Below are 14723 nucleotides of genomic sequence, written 5' to 3' on the forward strand. Positions count from 1 at the left end.
ATCTGTTTTCATTTTCTGCAGAATTCTCTTCTCAACTTTCTTTTTGCTTCCTGCTTTCTCCCTCTATGAGTGGAGGAGGACAGAAGAGGAGGTTGGCATACACTGAAAATGTGTGTATGCATATGCATACTGTGCATTATTTATATATCTATATATTTTTTCTCCGTTCATGGAAACCCATCCGTATCTGTAGATATTTGGGTGACAGGTCTCCTCTGATGCCACCCACTTCTGATCATAATATGACAGCTTCTGGGAACATACGCTCTCAAACAGCACATGGCATCAGTTTAATACTAAGAGCACCACTGAAAAATCTGGCAGCTTAGCCTCATCTATCTATTAAAACTGACATTGCATGTGAAAAAGACAGTGTGAAAGTGAGTTTGGGAATATTTATGTTTGCTGCACATATTAGTCTCACATACGCTGTACTGACAGATGTCCTGGAAGTCAGTCCCATTTGAAGTTATAAATATGACACGGTAAGAACTTGTATGTGTATGATGTAGTTATGTAACAGGCAGTTAAAAAATAACACAATTAGAGTATTATTACACTGACTTCCAAGCATTACTTCAGTGGAAATATTAACATACTGTCTTATGGAGATCCTCATTGAACTCTTTAGCTCTAACTTGGAAATCTGTGCTTTAAAAATAAAAGTACCTGAAATCAGATATGCCTTAAAAGTAACCAAACCAACAGTGCTACTTAAAAATAAAGTGATATGCAATAAAGAACAGTGCTAAGGATTTCCTACTGTGATTTTAAATATAGCATTGGTTGATAGGCATAACAATTCTGGTAAGATTCATCTCTGAACTTTTTTTTTTTACATCACATTTACTAAGTTTTGATTGTAGTTAATGAGACAATGTTGGTGAAATGAGCACATTAGTTGTCCTTCTCTTTAGATCTGATTCTTATTTAGACCTTGCATTCTAGCACAACTTCCATCCTGGGAAATTAGCTTACATGTGACCAGCTCAAACTACAGGTATGAACCCAGGATGCCATGAGGACGCATTTGAGAGAGAACTGGTTTCTGACCATATTTGGAAGTGGTCTGGGTGACATTTGACGACATTACTTGGGGGTCCTGGGTCACATTGAAGACTGTTTACTCATTGGGGTTGATCTTGTATAATTACCACTTTGCCTCATTTATTAGAAAAAACAAATGACAAAAAAAAAAAAATAAATAAATGTCATGGCAATTAACCAAGTATTTATCAAATTTAAACAATATTAAATTATTTAACATGAGTACATGAGTGTGCAGTGTTGGGGGTAACGAGTTACAAAGTAACGGATTACTATAACGAAATTACTTTTTTGGGTAACGAAGTAAAGTAACGCATTAGACTGAAAATATCGGTAACTACATCACTTTACTAGACGATAGGAACGCACTTTCCTGCGTTCCCCAAGCCCTGTTCGACTATGTGTAAAGTTCTGATCTGTTTAAGTGGTGCAGGCATGTGTGCGTGCTGCCTGTGTGTGAGCTACTTGCCTGAGCACGTTGCCATAGATCGATTTGAGTCGAGTGACGTTGCTGAAGACGGAGACTGGGGGTTTCGGCCGGTGGCGATATCCTCATTACTTTCAGTTTATAGCTCGAAAGGACAAAAATATTCGCGTGAAATGCACTCTATGCCCAGGCGACATGTTTCTTTCAACTGCTGCGAAGTCAATGAGCAGCCTGTCCATGTCAGCCCACCATGGCAATACAAAACTTGGGGCGAAAGATCCTGCTCGCCGGTCATTTTGAAGGAGTCCATGAGCAGCCGACCCCGCCTAAACAAGCAAAGCTTTATTTCGACTGTTGGAACACAGAAGCAGGTAACACCAGTGGCAGCTGGCCAATAGAGGGCGCTAGGGGCCCCGCCCCACCACTCAACACTCACCACATTATCTTAAATAATACATACAAATTTTAAATAAAAATTAAATAATAAAATAAAGATATTTCGAAATATGTGTATATAAATATTTAGATGTGCAAGATAAATATTTTATAGTTGATGAGTAAAGTTGTTTCGTTCATCGACGTTGTCTGATTGGTGACGTATTTCCGCCCTGGGGCGCAAAAATCTTTGCACATAGACTCTCGTTAAAATTGTACATGCGCAGTAACTCCTATTCAAATCAAGAGATAGGACCATGCTGGGACGCACCCATTTACTGTATATGCGCAGTCACCTAAAACAATCACTTTTGAGACAAGAAGCTCGACGTGAAAGAGCTGGGACCTGATCAGCCGAACATCACAGTTAATCAGCAGTCCAAAGACAGAAGGGGACTATAGGCTCAGTCTTTTTCCAGGACCTGGTTTAGCATCAAGGCTTGGCTAGCTGCATGTAGCGAGGCTAACGCTTTATTCTGTTTTCCCTGCCTCCTTTCTCAAACGTCAGGACCTGACCCAGCATGGATTAAGACGACTGATTTAAAGTCAAAGAAGCATGAACACTCTGGGATCCACATGGAAAATGCACTGTGCCTAGCCATGTTTGGCTATGTTTGGCTACATGACATTATAATGTTGCTTTTGTTGTTTTCATTTATGTAGTCCTTAGTATATGTTTGCTTGTTTTTTGTTATATATCTATTTTGGAGTTATAGTCCCCCCTGGAGAAAACTCCATCAGTCGCCACTGGGTAACACAGAACGACATTAACAGGCTGGTTGCTGGGTTCATTGTAGAGAACATGTTTCACCTGTTGACTATTGAATCGCCCAGGTTTCAAAAAATACTAGATAAAATTACTAAAATTACTTTTCAAATGCAGTAACTATTAAAGTAATCTCATTACAATTTACAGAAGTAACAAGTAACTAATTACTTTTTTTGAGTAACTTTCCCAACACTGGTGATTAATTACAGAACATATTGATTATTAACGCCATCATGTTGATGTATGAGGTAAGTTGCTGTATTTTCTCAATAATCACCATTGTCTGTATTTACCTTTGTTACAGTAGAGTTTTATGTCACAGCTTCAAATAACACAGCTGTGGAATTATGGCAAATATGGATGTTACAAGAGTTTGGCTTTGTGCAGGTCTCTAAGGGTGAATATGCATGAATAAATAATGACTTGGCTGTATGCTTTCATTGATTGAACGAGACTTCATAGCCTGTTCCAAAATATGTATCATATCCCCAGGTAGAGATCCATTAGAGACAGTAACTGTTAAAATATTCTGCTGCACATTTTAATGCTAGATGTGAACACACTTACCAAAAGCTGGCCACTTGCAATGGGATTGCTCAGGGCAGTAAGGTCTGAACAGGACCATTGTAGACGAAATTAGTAACCTAATTTCAACCAGAATTAGGCATACTCTATTAGAATGTGTACTTCTGCAGTTGCTATGGGTAATTTCTAAATATTGTGGATTCACTTTGATAAATTATAAATTATGATTAGTTGGGTAAATACTTTTACTTATTTAAGTTTAGGAGGCAACCAGTTAACTACCAGGTGTCTACACAATGTGTCGACAGTGCAGGACACTTGTGAAATTGAAGGAAAAACAAACATAGATATTTAAAGATCACTGGAATAATATTGTAAGTAAAAATCAAGTGAAAAACAAATTAATTAAGGGATGTTTTGTACAACAAAGGCTTGCAGCCATTCACTCTGTCTGTTCGTTTAACACCTATTGTCAATACCTGTAACCAGCAGGTCTTTATCAAGTAAATACTTTGGATCCCACAAAAAAATCAATCACTTCATGTTGACAGTAGTCTGTTTTGGTATAAACAAAAGAAGGCCTGAATAGTTATCTTCCGTAGTGATACTTGCTGTAATTGCAGGCAATGCAAACAAAAGAGCACAACCAGAGAAAGCTCAAAATGCAGTAACAAAGAGAATACATCACAATACGGGACACTGTGTCTGTGACTGAAAACTGATGTCTGGCAACTGTAGAATAATGAGTCTTTTACCTACATTGAAAAAGAGCTTGCATAAAAAACATGCTATTCAGACCTTTTTTGTCTCTCTTTTTGTTTGATTTTCCATTTTTTCCACATTGAATTTGTATTGTGTGGTACCCCCTCCGTGTCTTCTACCTTACTAGCTGTCCCCTGAAATACTCATTATACAGACCATTCTCTGTGATCCAATGCACCTCTGTTGCTTTCTCTGTTCTCCACTGGAATAGAACTGTTCATCGCTCTTTCTCTCCATCCCTCCTACATGCCACCTCCATGCTGGAGGACTCATTATGTAGACCAACTCTCTCTCTGTCTCTCTTATCACTCTCCACTGGAGTACTCATTACAGTCTCTCTGTCCCTCACTTCTGTTTCTCTATCACACTCTTCCTTTGTATTTTAATCTCTGTGTAATAACATACATGCACACACACCCACATGTACGCTGCACTGTGATGTTTGTTCTTCCTTTTACACCAAGAAAAGAAACTGGCTTGTCTCTCCTGTGCTTCAAGTTGACATTGAGGAGATACTGAATTTGGACAAAGGATACGCACACATATTGTAGTTTATATATATACTGTATATGTAACTTTTTTTTCCCTGTCAATTGAAACTGACTGAACAGTTAATCTATAGGTGCACCTTAAGTTTCCAAACATCACAGAGACTGCACTCTACATGTCTGAAACAGCTAGGCTGGGACTTTGGGGAAGCTGATAATAATAGAGGAGGAAGATGAGGAGTCAAGAGTACAGGCCTTTTAGGTGACTAACATGGCATGCCCATCAAACTTAGTCCTAGCCTGCCAGTTTCTGCAGGGCTTTCAATTATTTTTGTTATCATGGGATTGCCAAAACATGATACCAAAAATTGCACATGATCCATTGCACATGAATTATTGCCTTAATCGGACTCTAACTGGACAACTTAATGTAGATGGAAACACGTTCCTCCAACTAAAATCGGAGTTCTCCTTATCCGATTAAGACCCAGATTATGCGATTGGAATTCATTTTTCTCCGTGATGTATACGCCTTTAATCAGACTACAACTGGTTTAACACTTGAAGCAATTGACTTGCATTATTTCAGGCGTTTACTTCAAGCTGACAGAGATCAAGTATCAAAGAAGCAGTTAGTCCATATTCATGTTCATGTTTGTTTTCTTCATTTAAAAATGTTGCGGCTTGCATCAACAGTGGGATGGCAGTGCAACTACCAGGAAAATAATAGAATAGATGATACATAAAATTGAGCTCAAAAGGAGAAAGTAATTTCTTCTTCTAGACTTTTAGACATCTCTGAGATTGAGGTTTGTGAAGTTTTTTTTTTTTCTCATTTTTTTTCAGTGTTTTTAAATGTCTGAAACAGCCGCCTCTTAAAATGTACCAACAGCTTAAACAGTTTTACAGAAACATGCTACATATGAAACACACCATAACAATCAAACAATTAGTCCAATCAGGTCTGAGTTGGACACGTATAAACAGCCACTTTCAAGCAGCCTGTTTAAGGCTGAACTGTTTAAGCTTTGTGTCACCTCACTGTTCTGTGTGAAAGGTGCCGAGATGGAATAAGGCAGAGGGGATGCAGTAGTCACAGAGCCCAATCGACGTCTGTGTGAGTGTGAGAGCTGGCCTGTCTGGTGTCATGTCTCTGATTTGGTAAGGCCCGCACACTAATTAACAGTAAGAAAACTGGGGGCACATTAGGCTGACTTCATTTAGCTCAGTGTGAATAAGAAAAAGGGAAATAACGAAGGGGTCATCCTAGTGGCATTTTGGCACAATCTCTGTGTGAAAGAGGCTAATGGTCCCTTCACAGACTTCAAAATTGTCTTTAAGGGCCAGTGAGGAAGAAAAAAAACTCTGCAGCTCTCATTGAAATGCATTGTACACAATGTGTGTGTGCACTTGTGTGCAACCATGTGTGTGTGTGTAAGTGTAAGGTATCTTTGGAGATCAGGTTCTATGGACAGATAAAGATGAGTCTCTACAAGCTTGTTCAGCAACTAATCACAAGATGAGTACTTAAATTAATTAGCTGAGTGTACCACACACATAGCACATACTAATTAGGGGAAATGGAGAGGGTAAGAGAGAGAGAGGGTGAGAAACAGCAGACAAAGAGCACTATGAGGGGGAAAACTGTCATAATAAGACCTCAGTAGGCAGTAGGACCAAAAGATGCACATGGAGCACAGACACTGAAATGGAAAAGGATATTGACTTCCCTCTGCTGTTTCTACCCTTCCATTTTGGTCCGCACCCACTCTTTTCCCCTTGTTCTTCCTTTTTTCCCTCAATTTTCTATTTTTCCCTCCTATTATCTGTGAGATTCTAGCAAACAAGAAGCTTTGCAGGCACAGGAGCTCTGTGGCTTTCCTCTATAGGGGTTAGAATATAAGACAAAATTGAGACTACCTTCACAAGCAAAGAACACAAAGAGGATCAGAACACATGCCACATGCTACTTTAAAAGACACACAGGGTGTGTGTGATACAGAGGATGTGTATGTATGTGTGTAAGCGGGGGCATTTTTTGTTAAGTACTGCTAAGATTAGAACTGAGGGGGGTTTACAGAAGAGAAGAAAAGACAGGAGAAAATAGACTAAAGACTGGAGGCATCTGCGATGGCTTTGTTTTTCCAACAATCTGCTCAACAGACAAATATGTTAAACACCCAGTAACAGTTTTCCATCCTAAACATGGCCCACATTGAATTTAGATCTTGAACTATTCTTAACCGCTTTCAGAACAAACATCTCAGTCCTATACAGTTTGTGCTAAGGTGATGTATTATATGACATTCATGTCCAAAAATAGAGACAGCATGGTACAGATTGTAAATTCTGATGAGGAAAGACAATGTATTGGACAGATAAAAAATGAAGGGGGGGTAGAAGAAATGAGCCAGGGGAGTAGAAGTGGGGGATTTTACTATGAATAATAGCCCATTCATCAGTGCTAATTTGCTAGGCTAATGTTCTCACTGAGCTTAATGGGGAGATTAGCCTGGCAAATTAGCACTGATAAACGAGCAAACATGAAGCACAGTGGTCAATCATGGAACCAGCCATGTAGTCATACAATACCCTGGCAAAGGGAAGCATCTGTTCTTAATGCGATTTCAGTTTAAGTTCAGCAATTAACTGCCCCTCATGACCAAACTGGTTCACGGTAAACTTAGCATCAAACAATAATAAATAGAGATACAATCAGGAACAGACTTTTAAATGATCCAACAGCTGTACAATAATGAAAGGAATTTACATTTTACTTCTGTTCTGTTAAAAGCTGTACACCGGAGTGAATATAACAGCATAGGAACATAATATTGTTATAGAAGCAGTTCTTAGATTTTGGTGCAACAGAAATGAAAAATAACAATCTTACGTTGGAGTGCTGAATGGGATCTTCACTGAATTGTTGGTGTCTGAGTAACAGCCTGGTCCCTGTACAAGGGACCCAAGGAATCAACAAACTAAAATCTAAAAGGGCTTCGAGGGTTGTTCAATTCCTTTATTAATAAGTAACTTTATCATTAAAGTTTTATACTCTTAGGCAAAGTTCTTACTCTGCAGTGATTTAACAAGTGCAAAAGGTGCAAACGCAGTAAGTTTGGATTACCCAGATCACAACATTACAAGCAATCACTGGATAACATGGAGAAAAGACAGATCAACCCTTAGCAGAAAGGACTATGTAGCTGCAACAAGTGTGACTTTTGAGGAACATAGTGGATTTATAAATTGTGTTTTGTGAAGGCCCATCAAACTGCATCTAATCTGTGGACATGGAACATGGCGAGAATACAAATAACAGCCTTATTTTGAGGAAGGAATCTTCACTGATTACACAGCTCAGGACCAAACTCACACACATCATTGGACAAGTCTGATGGGAAATCTTGAGCACAGATTTGTTGAACTTTGAGCAACCATCCGTTGCTTTATGCCTCTGGTCTGCTGCCTGACATTGTAATCTCCACTTTTGAGAGACATTCGACAAGCATATGCCATTACGACAAATACACAGTATGTTTCTGCAAGTTGACTGTTGTCTGCTACTGGACCTCTGCTTTCTGCAACATCATATAGACCATTACTTTCCTAGCTGTTAGGCAATCTCATGGCTGTAGAAAAAAAAAAAAAAAATAGTTTTGATGGCGCTGACTGGCTCAGGGGATAAATGTGACAACCATTCAACAACTGAATTGCAAGTGTGTGTGTGTGTGTGTGTGTGTGTGTGTGGGTGGGGGTGGGGGTGGGGGGCAGTCACAGTTCATTGAGCACATGTAGGGTTATTCTGGTCAGAACTTATTTTTAGATTTTCCAAGTACAATTTTAAAGTTCTGAGACACACACTGTTAAAGATGGCCTTTCTGTTTCACAGCTATGAAAAGGAACTGATTTTAAGCCCAGCAGTGAGGCACAAAACCTCAATGTCAGTTATTACTCATTTAACCGCAAACAGAAAGACTATCAGAGGATCAGTCATATCATTTAGAGACCAGGCACTTATAATCTTACAAGAAAAAAACGTTTGAAAATTGCTGTTCATCAAAGGCTGTTCATATACGTGTAGACCACAGAACCGTAGAAGAGCAATACTTTCAAGATCATAGTGTGTGAGTCAAAACTTTGTCTTTGTCTAACATATTTTATCATATTATAACACTGCCCTCTTTGGGCATGGATGAACAGATGAGACATATTAAGCTTTCTATGGAGGGTTAGGTTGTGGAGTCCTTCAGATGAAGTGGTTTGATTTGTGAAAAAATTATCATTACTTACTGAACAGTTTTTGGAAAAACTTATTTTTTTCCCCACTAGTCATTAAAACAACTTCTTAAGTATTTTATTCTTAGAAAATGAATACCTATGAGATTGTCGGCATCTTAAGTTAAATAAAATGTTTTAACAGCAAGATAGAGGCAGTAGTGTAGTAGAGGGAGACTGTTCAGATTTTGCATTAAGATCTAGGGCAGGCATGTCAAACATACGGCCCGCGGGCCGGACCCGGCCCGTTGGGTCATTTAATCCGGCCCGGCATAAATTTCTGAGTATGTCAAAAAAAGAAGCGAGTCTCTAGCTAATTTCTATTAAAAGTTGTGATTTTTTTAAAATATATACAAACCAAATGCTCCCTCCGGCCGCTAGAGGGCAGTAAATGTGTAAAAGCGCTCACGTCAAGCATGCGGCACTGACACGAGTTAGTCACAGGAAATAAACATTCGCAACGTGATGTGTCCAAGTAAATATAAACCGGCAGTCTTGCTTCACCATTCACCACTACTAAACAAGTTATCGGTCAACACACCCTTCCCAAAATGGCACTGTCAAAATAAAGAAGAGTGGACACGGAGTGCAGAGTTTTCCAGAAGAAATGGACCGAGAAGTATTTATTCACAGAAGTGAATGCAAAACCAGTGTGCTTGGTATGTAATCAGCAAGTTGCAGTGTTCAAAGAGTTTAATGTTCGGCGCCACTCATCATAAAGACAAGTATGTCATATTAAAGACAATTAATATTGTGCAGTATATTCTCAACTTCAGTAGGCCCAGCATAGTAGTTTGATCTGATGTAGTCTAATCTTATTGCCCATGCACTGCAATAACTTTTTTTATTTATTTATTTATTTTATTTTATTTTGTATTTCTTTTTTCATTTATTTCAGAGCAGTATGACAATTAAGGCGAAAATATTTTTTTTTATAGCTCCCACTTGAGTTTGTTTAGTGTGGTGAGTTGGTTCAGGTGTAAAACTGCATTCACTCAACTGTTAAAATAAACCAGTTGTTAACACATTCACGGCCAAACATGAAAAATATTTTTTTCCCATTGTTTTTGAATAAATGTGTTGTGCTTAGAAAAGATCCCTTGTCATCCGTGATTATAATATGTAGGGTAGGCTACAAATGTAGGCTGAATGATAAAGCATAGTACTGAAAAACAAAGCTAAATATTTGGAGTTGACATTCTTTTGCTGATCCGGCCCACCTGAGAACAGAAAGTCTGGATCCGGCCCCAGAGCCAAACTGAGTTTGACATGCCTGATCTAGGGCTTTCTGGCCACGTAAAAGACAGGTGTGAACACCTCCAGAATGCACAGAGTTTGCATTTGATCTCTTAGTTTTGACACATTTGGTCTGAGTCACTTGTGTCCACATTCCTTTGGTAGTGTGAATGCAACGTGTCCTAAGTGGCATTAAAGACCACCCCTACTCAGCAGGAGTGATCCTGCAACAGTGGGGCTTCTTTTTTTTTTATTTTATTTTTTTTAAAAAACATATGACTGTAATAAATGATCACATGATAAGGAAAACCAGTTAGTGATGTCTATTCATTAGTAATGAGAGCCTTTTAAAATATTCTGTCCTTGTTGCTGTTACTCTCAACTAACTAAAAAATAAGTAAGAATTCACAATTATTGAGTACATCTGATAGCTCAGAACAGACCTAATTCCTCATGAGGCCGATGGTATCTTAGCCAGTATCCAGTATCAGAGGCCGCTTCCATTGATCATTTCTGATAATATTACACCAGAGCACTGTTCATGACAGCTTGACAAGCTGAATGAAATCAAAGAATTTGACAGGATGTAACATATTTGTTTTAATTTAATCATCATGTGTTTACCTAAAGATTTAAAAGAATGCCCCTAAAATATCTGGAAACATATCCATGTGTGAGCCAATTATAAGCTAGAAAGACATCACGGTCACAATTTGTTATCTTGACTGAACACATATATCCTCATACTAAATTGTAGTGTGTTATAAAGACTTGCTTTTTGTCTCCAAACCAGAGGCAGATCCCCAAAATGTGACTGTGTAAACAGATTTATGTATGTCCACACAACGCAAATTCACACACATGAACAAGAGCCAGTGGGTTGTTGTGTGAGGCTTCCCACGGCGCACAGTCAATAGGAAGAATCACCAAAAACAGTAAGCAGTATTGTGAAGTGCAAGTTTTCTAAACTAAATCGAGGAGCGTGGCACTCAAAGAAAATGAGATAGAGAAAATATGTAAATTGTTTTGAGCAGATATTAAGCTACTTATAGCAGAAAGTCTCCAAAGAATTGTGTCATCTTGCAGTAACAGAAGGCCGCGTAGACAACATTTAGCCTAAGGAGATCTATTTTTACCATCAAAACGGAGCCAAATATCTGGTCTAAGACAATCTTCATGTGATCAGTGAAGGAAAAGGAAATAGAAGAAGGTATTGGATGGAAATATTACCAAATGGGCCTACTTGGCACAGATTAAAAAATCTACAAGACAATGGGTATTGGGTAGATCTGTCTGTGACTGTAAAGCACTATAAAAGCAAGACCAGCTGTCTTCGTACAAAAATGTAAAAACCATGACATTTGAACTTATTTTCTATCTATAAAGTGACCCGTTTTCTTCAGAAATACCTCCAAACTATATTTAAACACAGAATCACAAAATGATCTGCGTTACATAAAGATACAAGTCTGTAATTGCACTTATTTTGATATTACCCTTTCCAAGATTATTATATTTCCAAGAACTAAATTTATTTCTTAGCAAAAAAACAACAATAATTCTATGAGCTGCACAATAATGTTTAGTAACATCCCACAAATTCCCTTTTGGAGAAAGAGTGAAGTGCAGCCGCTGTTCAACTAGCTTGGAGTAAAGAGTGGAACTTTTACAATAGGAACATCTGTAGCTTATTTCAAGTGGGTCCCAGAATAATAAAACAGACATTATGTTTTTGTAAGCCTGGGTCCCTGGCCAAGTGAATAAATACGTCCAAGGGAGGGGGGCTTCAGGAGGGGGATTCTTTTTGTCAGTAAACATATCAACTGTTTCTGCGGCTCCTGATGAAAATAAAAACAAACTGTAATAACTGCTGAGGTAAATGCATTAAGACACATACATACAGCACTTGGTTTACTGTGCAACCGGTGCACCCCCATCACATAGGAAAGCAAGAGCAGCATAGCCATTTCTAAATGGGGATCTTCTATCCTGCAACAAGGAGTGGAATGCACAATAAACACAATAACTGCCCAGGAATTTGCATATCAAGCGTCCCCAAATTGGCGTTGGTAGGCCCAGGCTCAAAGACTGATGGAGGCACACAAAGAAAAGAGACAGCAGAGTGCCGGGAGGAGAGACGCTGAAATTTTATGTGAGGAGACACTTAAAGGAACATGTGAGCACACCATTGACTGTATATAGGAGCATGTATCCATGCATGTGCATGTGCAAGAGGCTCACTGTCATATCAACAGCTGAGCTCAAAAAGAGAAAATGTTTCAAATTTAGTTCAAACACAGCCAGAGACAATTTAATTAGAATTTCAGTGATAATGTCAATCATTTCGCAAGTGAAACCGCTAAAATACAATATTGTTTCCTTTGATGGTGTGGTTTGTTTCACTCTTTCCTCATTTTGTTCTCATATTTTGTGTCTACTTCTGACTAGTTTCCTTGCCCTCACACTCACACACAGACACACACGTGCAGCCCCAAAATGCACAAACACCGGCGCTATCTCAAGGCTGATGGCTGTCACCTTTGTGTACTCAGCCTCTTTCAGGAGCCAGCAATGCAAATAACACCCTCATGAATATTCAGGGTCGATTTGAGATGGAAAGAGGGAGAAAAAGACGGAGAAGGAAGAAAGGAAGGCGGTGACACGAAGACGGAGGATACAGAGGAGAGAAGGTATCAGAGGAATGCTGTAGACGGAATGATAGTGCGCAGTGGATTACGGGAATATTCAGAAAACAGAAGTGACAGCGTGGGTTAAACTAGAGAGTAGTGGTGGTGTGTGCGCATATGTTTGCTGATAGAGTGTTAATCTGTTTACCATACTTTGTGTGTGTAGTGTGGCTTTTCCTAATTCTTTAGTGACTCAGTAAGAAGAAAGTTGCAGTGTGAGGACATAGATGTATCATATATAAAAGTTATACAATAATGGTAAATGAACAGTTGTTACAGTCATCTCCTCCCTATGCTTGATTGAAGACTTTGATAAATTAATTTAAAATATAAACAATTACTCTACTTACAACTACAAGTTGGACATGGAAGCTGGTTGGATCCTCTCCTTTACCAATACAAAGTTTCTGTACAATTTATAGTACAACTGCATGGCTTTAAATCTGAGGGAAAACTCATTAAGAAAACTAAAATGATTAAACACGCGTCTCTTTTTGGACCCTGCCCTCATTCAGAAAACACAGGAGAATGCTGAATAATACAGTCATCCATGTTCAGAAACTGTCACACTGACTCCAAGATCTAGTCTAACTTTCCACATTTGCTTTCCATTTACTTGAACAAGTGTGCATTGTGCCAGTGTAAGTGGCCTTTAGTTGTGTAGAAGTTCATCTGGGTTCCTCTGTGACCTCAGACTATCATGCATCTTGCTTTTGGAGTGATCTTTGTTGGTCGACCACTCCTGTGGAGGGTACCAGTCGTCTTAAATCTCCTCCATTTGTTCACGGTCTGACTGTGGATTTGTTAATTCCAAACTCTTTAGAGATGGGTTTGTAACCTTTTTTCACCCTGATGAGCAACAACTCTTTGAGCTCTTCAGAAAGTTCATTTGTATGTGCCATCATACACTTCCATAAGTGTGCATTGTGAAAATCAGATTGTAAAAAATCAAAAAAAACAACAACATTATTTTGGCCTTGAAATTAACGCATTTTTGCCATTTTGCACAAATACCATAGCATAATATTTCTGTTTCATTTGTGCGATGGGTTCTCTTTGTCTACATTCCAGACTTGGGTTTTTCCATCATTTTTGTGCAAAAATATAGAAGATTCTGAGGGACGCAAATACATTTAATCTGCACTGTATATGCAACAGTAAGTGCATTCTGTGTTGAGTCCATTTTAACAGCTACGGTGATTATTTAGAGTGCTACTTCCAAAGAGGAACAGACTGAAATAGAGAATGAACAAAGAGGGGGATCTCTGATCTAAGGGATGTGAACAATTGCCTTCTGAGAATATCATATATAGAAGAAGAAAGTCCAAGACACAAAAGAAGACAATGCCACTGCAATACTGTGCATTAGACAAAGAGAGGGAAGACTTGGACAGAGAGAAATGGAAAATGTTTTTCATATATTTAGTCTTGTAGAAATGGTAGTTTTCATTCCCCTCATACATTAATTGAGAACACATATGAAAAATGAATGATGTTTATTTTGAATATTTCTCGAACATGCTAATGGGGATTATAGGAGACTAACATTCTATATATGAAGGATCACATCTCATTATTATAACATAGGTTATGATTATGATGAATATAGTAGTAACAACATGACTAATACAGCAGAGCAAACACTTTCTATTTCCATATGAATAATGAAAGTAAACAAACGAAAAAAATAACTCACCCTCAACAAACTAGTTACTAAGGAGAGGTTTAAGGAGGGGGGTCATAAGAACATAATGTGTAAGTAAATGACAAATAAACTTTTTAAATGTACATTAATAACAAGTAATAGCATACATGTTATTATTTACACAGGTACTACTTTTTAATAAATGGTTTATAAATTTACTGTAGCTTACTGTAATTCGTGGTTAATTATGGTACTTATAAAACATTTGTTGATTGTAATTAAACTATTTGTGTGACCTTATCTAAAGTGAGGACTAGCTATGACTTGGAAAGCCTTTACAAAGAGACATTTAATGACTAAAGTGATCTTCTCAACAGAAAAACAAGACAAACACAACACAGAGTGATACAAAACAGAAAGATAT

At 38.3% G+C, this 14723-nt stretch overlaps 1 protein-coding gene across 1 annotated transcript in view; it reads right to left on the reverse strand.

The window, feature by feature from the left end:
- si:dkey-215k6.1 (transmembrane protein 132D) overlaps positions 1 to 14723 on the reverse strand; it is a 248486-nt gene that overhangs the window by 142593 nt on the left and 91170 nt on the right. The window lies entirely within an intron of this gene.

Source organism: Mugil cephalus, chromosome 8, assembly GCF_022458985.1.
Source record: "Mugil cephalus isolate CIBA_MC_2020 chromosome 8, CIBA_Mcephalus_1.1, whole genome shotgun sequence".
Classification (NCBI taxonomy): Eukaryota; Metazoa; Chordata; class Actinopteri; order Mugiliformes; family Mugilidae; genus Mugil; species Mugil cephalus.